This window comes from Triticum dicoccoides, chromosome 7B, assembly GCF_002162155.2.
Source record: "Triticum dicoccoides isolate Atlit2015 ecotype Zavitan chromosome 7B, WEW_v2.0, whole genome shotgun sequence".
Lineage (NCBI taxonomy): Eukaryota > Viridiplantae > Streptophyta > Magnoliopsida > Poales > Poaceae > Triticum > Triticum dicoccoides.
The window spans coordinates 383,117,107-383,129,603 of NC_041393.1; positions in this window are offsets into that span (position 1 = coordinate 383,117,107).

The following is a 12,497-nucleotide window of genomic DNA, read 5'->3' on the forward strand; positions in this document are numbered from 1 at the left end:
ACTGCCCTTGGAAGATTCGGGCTGATCTCCGCCCTGCTTGGTGTCTGGTTCTGCCGTGAGCACGGCAGCCCCCTTGCGCTTCACGTCCTTGGCCTTGGGCTTCTTCTCTTCTGGGTCTGCGGCAGGCAGCGCGAGGAGGGAGAGACGCCCTTCCTCAGCCCTGGCGCACTTGGTCGCCAAGTTGAACAGCTCCAAGGAGGTGCACATGTCTTCATGCATGCCAGCTCCTCCTTCATTTGGACGTCGCGCACGCCGTCGCAGAAGGCTGAGATGATGGCCTCCTCGGTCACCTTGGGAATCTTGAGGCGCGTGTTGTTGAAGCGCTGGATGTACTTCTGTAGGGTTTCCCCTGGTTGCTGCTTGATACGGCGCATGTCGCTCACGGCGGGTGGCCGGTCACGAGTACCCTGGAAGTTGGCGATGAAGCGGGTGCGCATCTCGTCCTAGGAGGAAATCGAGCCTGGAGCCAGGTTCACGAGCCAGGTGCGGGCCACGTCCTTGAGCGCCATGGGAAACCAGTTCGCCATGACCTTCTCGTCTCTGTTGGCAGCCTCGATGCCCAGCTCGTAGAGCTGGAGGAACTCTGCAGGGTCAGCCGTACCGTCGTAGCAAGGAGGTAGGTCTAGCTTGAACTTGTCGGGCCACGCGACGCTGCGCAGCTCGGCGGTGAAGGCGCGGCAGCCCGCTGTGGCCACGGTAGGCCTTGGATGACGAAGAGCTTGGTCCTGCGGGTCCCCATGCGCTGCAGCTGGGAGCAGCGCGGGGTCTTAACGTGCTGGAGCAGGTGCGTGGTCGCGACGAGCCGGAGAGGGACTTCTTGGCAGCTCTGCTCTTTCCGCGCTAGCGCCTGACAGAGCGGGTTCCGCCCAGGGGCCGCGCGCCTTGGGGCTAGGGCGCCTTCTTGAGGGGAGGCGGCTGAGGCGCCCCCGGAGCTTCGTTGCCCGCGCAGGGCGGGGCGCGGTGCAGCGAGAAGGATGGCGTGGGGGAGCCCCCAGCGGCGCGGACGAGCTCGGCGACTCGGTCGAGCCACTCTTCATAGACGTCGTCAATTGGGCGGTAGAGCAGGAGCTCGTTTGCCGTGATGAGCGCAGCTCGAGCCTCCATGGCCGCGCGGGGCGCACGGGACGAAGAACCAGCTGGGGTGAGCGAGGGTGTAGCAGTGCGGCCGTCTTGCCTCATGGATGGATGCTGGGACAATGCTTGCTGCTCGTTCCCCGCCGGGCCGGTGACGGCGTTGACGGCAGGTGACGGGGAACGACGAGGGCACCAGCCGACGGGAGCCGTCTGGGCGATGCGGGAAGCGAGGGCGGCTCGGCGCTCGGCGCTCGCCCGACGAGCATCAGACATGGATGCGACGGTCGGAGAAGAACAGGGCGACGGAAGACGAATTCCGGCGCACCCCTACCTGGCACGCCAAATGTCGGATTTCAAGTTCCAACAGACCCTTGAGGTTCGAACACTGGGGTGCGCGCGGAGATTTCGCCCTCTATCTTCCTGCTCCTCACCGAATTGCTAGGATCTAAACTACGAAAGGAACAACACAAGAGACACAGAGTTTATACTGGTTCAGGCCACCATTGCGGTGTAATACCCTACTCCAGTGTGTGGTGTGGTGGATTGCCTCTTGGGCTGATGATGAACAATACAGGGAAGAACAGCCTCGTGAGGGTCTGTTCTTGGTTGGTGCGATGAACTGCTAGGAGGAGTTCAGTCTCTCTCTCTCTACTCTTTCTCCCTCGATTCAGGTGAGGGTCTATCCAGATGCCTCTACCCTGGGGGTGGCTAGTCCTATATATAGACAAAGGCCCTGGGCCTCTTCCCAAATATTGAGCGGGAAGGGCGCCAACAATTGGCCATTTTGAAGGGGAACATCGGGTACACTTATCCTGACTAAAGTTGGTCCTCGCTTGTCAAAGGTTCTGGCGATGACGCCTGCTTGGGCTCCACAATGACTTCCTCCCTGCCATTGGGCTGGTCTTGGTCTTGTTGCACCGAAATGGATGCCTTTGCTTGATGCTCTCGCCTGCGCTTGCTTCCTTTGCACCAAAGAGGAAAGGAGGACAGTGCGCGGGCTGGCGCCCGACTGGCGCCCTTGGTCGTCATGGCTTGTGTCATGGGCACCTCGCGAGGTACCCCGCCTTGAACTCTCCGCCTCCTCGTGAGCTAGCCTGATGAGGCCGTGCCTGAGGAAGTTCCTGGTAGCCTGCCCCGCGAGGCTTGGCCCCTCGCGAGGGTCTTGAGCTTGTGTTGATGAAGATGGGACGTGCTGGGCCCCCTTTGAGCCACACCGCAGGCCGCAGACAGGCAAGTCTGGGGACCCCCGTTCCCAGAACGCCGACAGTACTGGATTCCCACCTCGTCACACGACATATATATGGTGGATACGCCCAAGGAAGGCGATGGTGACAATCCGAAAGATAACACCCCTGGGCAAAAACCAAAGCGACGGCACAGATGCCATTCCAAATCGGGCAACAACGACCATACGGAACCAGCGATGGAGCAGGATGAACCAGGTCACCCCAAACATAGTTCGGAGCAGACGCCCGAAGACAATGGTCCAGAGGGATGAGCTCATCAAACTGTCCCAGGACAAGAAGACAGCCCGGACGATGACGCATTTGTCATTCTGGAAGAATGCGTGGAACGAGAGAACCTCCATAGAAAGCTTATGGCCACAGCGAGAAGTCTGAAGAGGCAGAAGCAACGCCTTAAAGTTGCACAGGAAACGCTCAATCGCAGATGGAATAAAGTGCTAGACACTGAAGAAAGATATGGCGACGATCGCCACACAAAGAGCTGCCCAAAACGTAAGCTACTGCCAGAATTCGACGACAAGGCCATCCCACCAAAAAGTAACACGACCAGGAGACCGGAAGTACCACTTCATAACTGCAATAAATCAACTACCAATCTACGTGAGCACCTTGATAAGAAAGCTGGCGCAGCTAGGTCCATCTACGGATCTAAAGGACACACCCCGGCGGCGGACTGTGGTCATCAAAACAATTATGACAACCAAACACCAGTTCGGAATAAACACCGAACACAACAACAGTCGACGGCATGCCACAGCGCGTCCAGATACAGAGGGGCTGCTCACCCCCTGTGCTTCACTGACGAAGTACTGGACCACGAATTCCTGCAGGGCTTTAAACCTGTGAACATAGAGGCATACGACAGAACTACAGACCCAGGGGTCTGTATCGAGGACTTTATCCTACACATACACATGGCTCGTGGGGATGACCTCCACGCCATCAAATACCTTCCCCTCAAACTGAAGGGACCAGCTCGGCACTGGTTGAAAAGCCTCCCCGAAAATTCAATTGGGAGCTGGGAGGAACTAGAGGACGCTTTCCGAGCCAATTTTCATGGGACTTATGTCCGGCCTCCGGATGTTGACGATTTAAGTCACATAATCCAACAACCCGGAGAGTCCGCCCGCAAGCTTTGGAACAGATTTCTCACTAAGAAGAATCAGATTGTTGATTGTCCGGTTGCCGAAGCCCTAGCGGCATTCAAACACAGCATCCGCGACGAATGGCTCGCCAGACACCTCGGCCAAGAAAAGCCTAGGACAATGGCAGCCCTAACAAGCCTTATGACCCTCTTTTGCGTGGGTGAAGATAGCTGGCTAGCCCGTAAAGGCACCAGCGAGCCCAGCACATCCGAAATAAGGGATGGCAATGGGAAGCCACGGTGTAATAAAAACAAACGCCAAAACAAGGAAGAGAGCCCGGACAACACAACGGTTAATGCCGGATTCCGGGGCTCTCGACCTAACCAGCAAAATAAGCAACCTAAAGGCAGTAAAGAGGGATTGTCCAGTCTGAACAGAGTTCTGGACAGACTATGCCAAATTCATGGCACCCCCGACAAACCTGCGAACCACACGCACAGAGACTGCTGGGTCTTCAAGCAGGCCGACAAACTAAATGCCGAACACAAGGGAAGGGAAACATCAGGTGAAGACGAGGATGAACCTCGCCAGCCGAACACTGGGGGATAGAAAAAATTACCGCTAGAGGTTAAAATAGTGAACATGATCCACGCGACTCGCACATCCTTGGGAAGGCACGAACACGCCCATAAAGGCACGCGCGATATAGAGCCCATCGTACCCACACCTAAATATGGGATGTCTTGTTCGATCACTTTCGATCACCTGGACGGCCGAACTAGTATTCGGCGCGAAGGATCAAACGCCTTGGTGCTTGACCCAATAATCGACGGATACTATCTCACTCATGTCCTCATGGACGGCGGCAGCAGTCTCAATTTAATATATGAGGACACTGTCCACAGGATGGGGATAGACTCATCCAGAATCAGCAAGATTAACACCACCTTTGAAGGGGTGATACCAGGCGTTGAAGCCTACAGCAGGGGCTCCGTCACACTGGAGGTAACATTCGGCTCTCTAGGCAACTCCAAAAGCGAAGAACTAGACTTCATCATCGCACCCTTCCACAGCAGCTATCAAGCACTGCTTGGAAGAACGGCCTTCGCCCACTTCAACGCATTGCCGCACTATGGTTACCTTACACTTAAGATGCCCGGTCCACGCGGCGTCATCACCGTTAGCGGAATAGCAGAGTGCTCTTCGCACGTAGAGGAATACGCGACGGCCCTAACGGCCGGACTATAAGCGGCCTCTAACAAAATATGACGGGTCGTTAAGACCACGGACTCAGTTAGACGAGTCCGGCAGCCCATATCAAACCAGGGCACTGTATATGTAATCCAATAGTGGACACCAGGGGCTAATGACAAGGCCCCACACTTGGCTCAACCTTATTAGCAGGCCAGCATCTTACATTTCTTACTATGCATCGCATACTTACGTTGCAGTCCACTATGAGTTGCCCTTTCCCGCAGTCAACGCTCGCGCGATACCCTTCTAGGAGGCGGCACAACAGAGACAAAGGCGCAGACGTGCAGCAGGGCCCCGTTCAGCAGGTTTCTTTTTAGATTAAGCCCCTATGTAAACCTTTTCTATTGCCTCTTGTTTGTTTAACCATCCCATGGGTTCCGTACCCATAGAGGATACTGCCGTTTTTGGCATTTCGCCAGGACAGATTAACGCATGCACCTGGAAATACAGTGTTTATAATGAATGGGCATTCTTGAGCTCATCATCCTTTATAAAGTACAAATACCTTCGGGAGTGTTCGGCGTCATGAGTTTGACCTTATATGCATCAGCTCCGAATCATGTCTTTGGTCAAATGTTGGGTTTGCCCGGCTCCTGGGTTCGCCGCCTTACGTTCCGTTATAATCGGCTAAGGTGGCCAAAGGAGAACTACTGCGATTGTGCCCTGGTTATTCCGGATGAGCACCTCAGTAGAGAAAGCCGAAAACTGACTGTCATGATACAGCGAGAGACTGGTCAACCACTCGACGACTCATCAGAATCTCTAGGATTCCTCCGCATTAACGAAGGGCCATTTCCTGGCCAGGTACATACGCGCCCGTATTCGGATGCACGCAAAGGTACCAGGGGCTACATAGTAGCCCCAACCTTAGAATCCCGCTGCTAAGCAAAAGTGTTACAGCTATATAGTCCAGTTGCCTAGTTCGACGTGCGATCACCTCCTTGCCAGACCAAGACATTGGATAAAGAGTGATCAAGCACATTTTTTCGTGAACACCCCCGCATTGTATGCGTGGGGGCTGAAGCCAATGAGTGCTATCTTTCGGATTACCCACACATATATAGATATATATAAACGGCCGCACAGGGGATACAATCATATTTTCAGACAAACATTATAAATATAATCTTCTAGTCAAAATAAACATTGTTTTTACAATGATTCGAATCATCACTCGAATAAGAGATTCTTCGGGCACTGCGCCTCTATCAGGCGGGCACCCTCTGTGACCTGCGCCAAGTAGTGCCCAGCCAGATAATGGCCCCCACCGGATCCTGAGATGCTATCATAGAGGCATCCATATCCGTCCAATACACCTTAACGCGGGCAAGGGCCATCCGAGCACCCTCTATGCATGCCGACCGCCTCATGGCATCGATCCGAGGCACGACCCCAAGGAACTGTTGCACTAAACCAAAGTAGATGTCCGGCTTAGGCCCCTTCGGCCAAAGATGATCTATTACAGACCGCATCGCAAGCCTGGACATCCCGTGAAGCTCTGCCACAGCAGCCATCTTATCACTTAACGGCAGCGGGCGAGTGGGAGCATGTAACTGCGACCAAAAAAGCTTCTCCACCTCTTTTTCACCCTGATCTTTGAAGAACTCCACAGCATCAGCCGTACTCTTCGCCAGGTCCGCGTATGCGTCCGGCGAGCTCCAGCGTCCATCAAGGGGAGCGTACTTCGGATCGAAGAACTTCGTCTGTAGCAAATAGGAGCCTCCAGCCGCAATTTTACCGGCCTGTTGAAGCTCCTCCCGCGCACCCCTGAGCTCGGTCCGTATTTCCTTGGTGGCATTCAGTGCCTTGCTTAGGTCAGCTGATTTATCTTCATGCTCCTTCTTCAGGAGCTCATACCGGTCAGTGGCATTTTTTAACTCAATAGCCATTTCGGCTATCTTTTCCTCGCTTCGGCGATGAGCAGCCTGTTCAGCTCTCAATTCCTCGGCCGCCTTTAGGGCAGCTGCATTGCTCACTCGGGCTTGCTCCTTGGCTAGAGCAAGCTCCGCCCTCAGGGCCTCCATGGCAGCAGCACCATCTGCAGTCCGAACATATTACATTAATATGTGCCACCTTAATATTTTCCTATGCAATAGAAGGACAGGACACATACCTTGTGATTTATCTAGCCGCTCATTCATCAGAGTGATATCAGCATCAATTGACCCGATTTGCCTCGTCAGTTCGGCAACTTCAACGGACGGGCCGGCGGCCGGACCCACAGGTAACTACACATATTTACAACACAAATCATTGGTTTATGATCCTCCGTTTGCTGCCTTGGGCAGACAACCAGAGTCTCAGGGGCTATTATCCATATGGAGCACACCTACCGAGTGCCTCACAACTAAAGAAATAGTGGATCCTCCATTACATACCTCAAAGCCTCTGAGCAGGCTTGTGAATGCTTCATTCAAACCGCTTATAGCGGATGAAATCTTCTTAAGCATCGCGCTCATTAAAGAGCGGTGCTCCTCCGAGAGCGCAGCTCACTCCAGCAAGCTCGTCAGTACGTTCGGCCAGACATCAAATTGCATGGACTCTTCCCATCGCCCCCATGGAATCCAAGTGCTCCAGGTGTAAGGCGGCTGACAAATTGGCTGCTAGCTTCGGCAGATCCGGACCCCTTTGTGACGACACCTCGGTGTCGCCCGCTTCATGAGTGAGAGAAGGGGGTGGGGTTTCGCTCTCCATCATCTCCGGAGGAAGGTCCCCCGAGGACGAACCCTGTTGAGAGTAGCTGCTGGCCGGACTAGAAAAAGTTGAGCCCTGGTTATTGATCCAGGAGAAACACAGTACCTTCAGATCGTAAATTGACTTACAGCTCGGTGGAGGGCTGGCCCGTTGGAGGGCATGGTGCGGTGAGGAAGCTTGTCAGGGCAAGGTCCCCTGGGGATGTCTTCTTCCCTAATTTGGGCATCTCCGCGTCCAAATCTTCGGAGGCAGCCCTCTTCTTCCCGCGCGGGGAGGAGGCCTTAGCCTCTCCTTGCCGACTATCCTCCCTTAGGGAGGTAACAATTCCCCCGGTCCGGATGCGTAGCGTGTGGGGTTCGGATTCTTCATCCCTCCCCTTGTCCGTCCCCGAGGACATTCTGCTGGGTACCCGGTCGAGCATCTTGGCCATAGCGGGGACGGGCGAGCCTTCGGGAAGCGTTGACGGACACCTGATTCTCTCCGCCTTGCTAAGCCATTCCTGGACGCGGTTGATTGTCAGAACAAACAGTCATGATAAATACAAAACAGTGTGTCCATTATCAAGGCTACTTACTTGGGTATCTAGGCGATTGCAGCTTAGGCCCGCATCCTCGGTGGTGTCCGGACATTCTACTTTCTGTCCGAAGAACAACTTGCAAATCTCTTCGGGCTTCAAGCCGAAGAAGTGCTTCACAGTCCGTGGACCCTCCGGATTGAACTCCCACATCCAAAGAGGCCGGCGTTGGCACGGCAACATCCACCGGATTAACATCACTTGCATTACGCTGACAAGGTTGATATCCCTCTCGAGAAGCTCCCGGATGCGGTTCTGCTGTATTGGTACATCGCCTGCGGGCCCCCAATTACGTCCTATGTCTGTCCAGGATGCCAACTGCGACAGAGGGCCCGAGCAGAACTCAGGGGCGGCTACCCACTTTGTGCCCCTTGGGGCCGTAGCATAAAACCACCTCCGCTGCCATACGTCAGATACTTCTAGGAAAGAACCCTCCGACCATGGGGCATCGGCGTTTCTTCTTATTACGGCACCTCCGCACTCCACATGTCGCCCCCCGATCATCTTTGGCTTCACATTGAAGGTCTTGAGCCATAAGCCGAAGTGCGGGGTGATGTGGAGAAAAGCCTCGCACACGATAATGAACAACGAGATATGGAGGATGGCGTCTGGAGCCAGATCATGAAAATCCAACCCATAATAGAACATGAGCCCCCTCACAAAGGGATCAAGGGTGAAACCTAAACTGCAGAGGAAGTGTGGGACGAAAACAACACACTCATTGGGCTCCAGCGTAGGGATGACCTGCCCTGGAGCGGGGAGCCTGTGCTGAATATCTGCAGTCAGGTATCCGACCTTCCTAAGTTTTGCAATGTCCTTTTCTTCGATCGAGGAGGCCACCCACCGGCCTTGAGGGTCGGATCCGTACATATTGGAGGATTTCGGTGAAGTGGAGCTTGGGCTTTGGGTGTTAGAACTCGAGGTGCGAGAAGGCACGATGAAGGTAAAAAAAGAGGCATAGGTCTCGATCCCTTTATAAAGAAGGTGAATATCAAGAGTCCCCGGTGTGACCGTTTGAGGCTTATCTAAAAACACACGGGGTTATACCATCAGCCGTCGTGGGGTCACGCACGCTCATATTGATGGAAAATCCCGTAATAAAAGGGACACGATCTCTGCCTCGACGGGACGTGCCAATAAAACCGCCTCGTAACACGAGTCGTTGTGGGATAGGGAATGATGGTTCACGTTGGACCAAGTCACGAGGCAAGGGCACAACGCATGAAGATTGCCCGCAAATCAGATCTATGCCATGTGAAGATCATCTTGCAGATCCGTACATGGCCTACGTGTTCGATAACCACTTTGGAGTATTCGGAGGAGGAACCCGCCTTGCAATACCGAAGATAATACTGCACGCCGGACTCATCGTCATTGAACCCTGGTTCAGGGGCTACTAAGGGAGTCCTGGATTAGGGGGTATCCTGATAGCCAGACTATGTACAATGTCCGGACTATTGAAGCGTGAAGATACAAGACTAAAGACTTCGGCCCGTGCCCGGATGGGACTCTCCTTTGCGTGGGAGGCAAGCTTGGCAATCTGGATATTATATTTCCTTCCTTGTAACCGACTCCATGTAAACCCTAGATCTCTCCGATGTCTATATAAACCGGAGAGGTTGGTCCTTAGAAGGCCGATCACAATTACATTCATACCATCATAGGCTAGCTTTTAGGGTTTAGCCTCTACGATCTCGTGGTAGATCTACTCTTGTACTACCCATATCATCAATATTAATCAAGCAGGAAGTAGGGTTTTACCTCCATCGAGAGGGCTCGAACCTGGGTAAACATATGTGTCCCTTGCTTCCTGTTACCATCGGCCTGGACGCACAGATCGGGACCCCCTACCCGAGATCCGCCGGTTTTGACACCGACAGATGCCGCTGCCATCGAGGCCCTCCTGCGGGTGGAATTGGATGTCGTGGATGTGAATCGGGCGGCCGAAGCTCAACTTGACGCGGAGCGCACGGGTGCCGCTGCCATCGAGGCCCTCCTGTAGGTGGAACCGGACGTCCTAGACTTGAACCGGGCGGTGGAGGCTCAACTCGATGCGGAGCGCGCAGATGCCGCTGCCATCGAGGCCCTCCTGCAGGCGGAACTGGATGTCCTAGACTTGAACCGGGCGGTGCTCGCGTCCGTGCAGAGCGCCCGCACGCTCCGTGTGAACGGGTAGCTAGAGGCCGAGAACAACCACGGTGCGGAGACAAACATCGGCAGCAACAACTGGTTCGCACCGGCAGCCGAAGACGACGAGGACATCTCGTTCCGCGAGTAGTGATGGTTTTTCTTTATGTTGTTGTTTTGAGGTTCTTTTGCTGTGTAAACACATATATTTATGCAAGTCGCCTGACTTTCATCATTTGGGTCAGTCGACCATTTCAGGCGGTTGGATGAATATCCTACGTCTCCTAAACCTTCTTCCTCACCTCTTCTTCTTCCCCAATAGACCACCGCACAGGCTGTACGGATCTTCCCCTACATGCGATTGGATAAACATATTGTATGAACGAAAATTATGTGTCAGCAGTAGGATGGCTGAGTTTGGTTTGATCACATGCGGTAGCACGTGTCTATGAGGGTGCGTTCCCTTGGTTGGGTTTGCGGCATGCAGGACCGACTGTGTGAGGGTGCGGTGCGACCGCGACAATCGTGCGCAAGTGTACCTCCTTTTCATTTTGAAAACTTTAGGCAAGCTCGGCAAAAATGTGTGGCGAAGTATGGCAATGCAAGGCCTAGACCCAAACAGGATACAAGTACGTACGTAGGAGTACTGATGGCTACTACACAACCTTCTTCTTGTAGACGTTGTTGGGCCTCCAAGTGCAGAGGTTTGTAGGAAAGTAGCAAACTTCCCTCAAGTGAATGACCTAAGGTTTATCAATCCGTGGGAGGCATAGGATGAAGATCGTCTCTCTCAGGCAACCCTGCAACCAAATAACAAAGAGTCTCTTGTGTCCCCAACACACCCAATACAATGGTAAATTGTATAGGTGCACTAGTTAGGCGAAGAGATGGTGATACAAGTGCAATATGGATGGTAGATATAGGTTTTTGTAATCTGAAATTATAAAAACAGCAAGGTAACTAATGATAAAAGTGAGCACAAACGGTATTGTAATGCTAGGAAACAAGGCCTAAGGTTCATACTTTCACTAGTGCAAGTTCTCTCAACAATAATAACATAACTGGATCATATAACTATCCCTCAACATGCAACAAAGAGTCACTCCAAAGTCACTAATAGCAGAGAACAAATGAAGAGATTATTGTAGGGTACGAAACCACTTCAAAGTTATCCTTTCTGATCGATCTATTCAAGAGTCCGTAGTAAAATAACATGAAGCTATTCTTTCCGTTTGATCTATCATAGAGTTCATACTAGAATAACACCTTAAGACACAAATCAACCAAAACCCTAATGTCACCTAGATACTCCAATGTCACCTCAAGTATCCGTGGGCATGATTATACGATATGCATCACACAATATCAAATTCATCTATTCAACCAACACAAAGTACTTCAAAGAGTGCCCCAAAGTTTCTACCGGAGAGTCAAGATGAAAACGTGTGTCAACCCCTATGCATAAGTTCACAAGGTCATTGAACCCGCAAGTTGATCACCAAAACATACATCAAGTAGATCACGTGAATATCCCATTGTCACCACAGATAAGCACATGCAAGACATACATCAAGTGTTCTCAAATCCTTAAAGACTCAATTCGATAAGGTAACTTCAAAGGGAAAACTCAATCCATTACAAGAGAGTAGAGGGGGAGAAACATCATAAGATCCAACTATAATAGCAAAGCTCGTGATACATCAAGATCGTGCCAAATCAAGAAGACGAGAGAGAGAGAGAGAGAGAGAGATCAAACACATAGCTACTGGTACATAACCTAAACCCCGAGGGTGAACTACTCCCTCCTTGTCATGGAGAGCGCCAAGATGATGAAGATGGCCACCAGTTATGGATCCCCCCTCCGGCAGGGTGCCGGAACAGGGTCCCGATTGGTTTTTCGTGGCTACAAAGGCTTGCGGCGGCGGAACTCCCAATCTATGGTACTTCTGGATGTTTTTGGGGTATATGGGTATATATATAGGAGGAAGAAGTAGGTCGGTGGAGCTGCGAGGGGCCCACGAGAGTGGGGGCACGCCCAGGGGAGCAGGTGTCGATGTCAAAACCGGCGGATCTCAGGTAGGGGGGCCCGAACTGTGTGTCTAAGGCTAATGGTAACAGGAGGCCGGGGACACAATGTTTACCCAGGTTCGGGCCCTCTCGATGGAGGTAATACCCTACTTCCTGCTTGATTGATCTTGATGATATGAGTATTACAAGAGTTGATTGATTATGATTGTTCTTGTCCTACGGACTAAACCCTCCAGTTTATATAGACACCGGAGGGGGCTAGGGTTACACAGAGTCGGTTACACAGAAAGGAATCTTCATATCTGAATTGCCAAGCTTGCCTTCCATGTAAAGGAGAGTCCCATCTGGACATGGGACAAAGTCTTCTATCTTGTATCTTCATAGCCCAACAGTCCGGCATACACATATAGTCTGGCT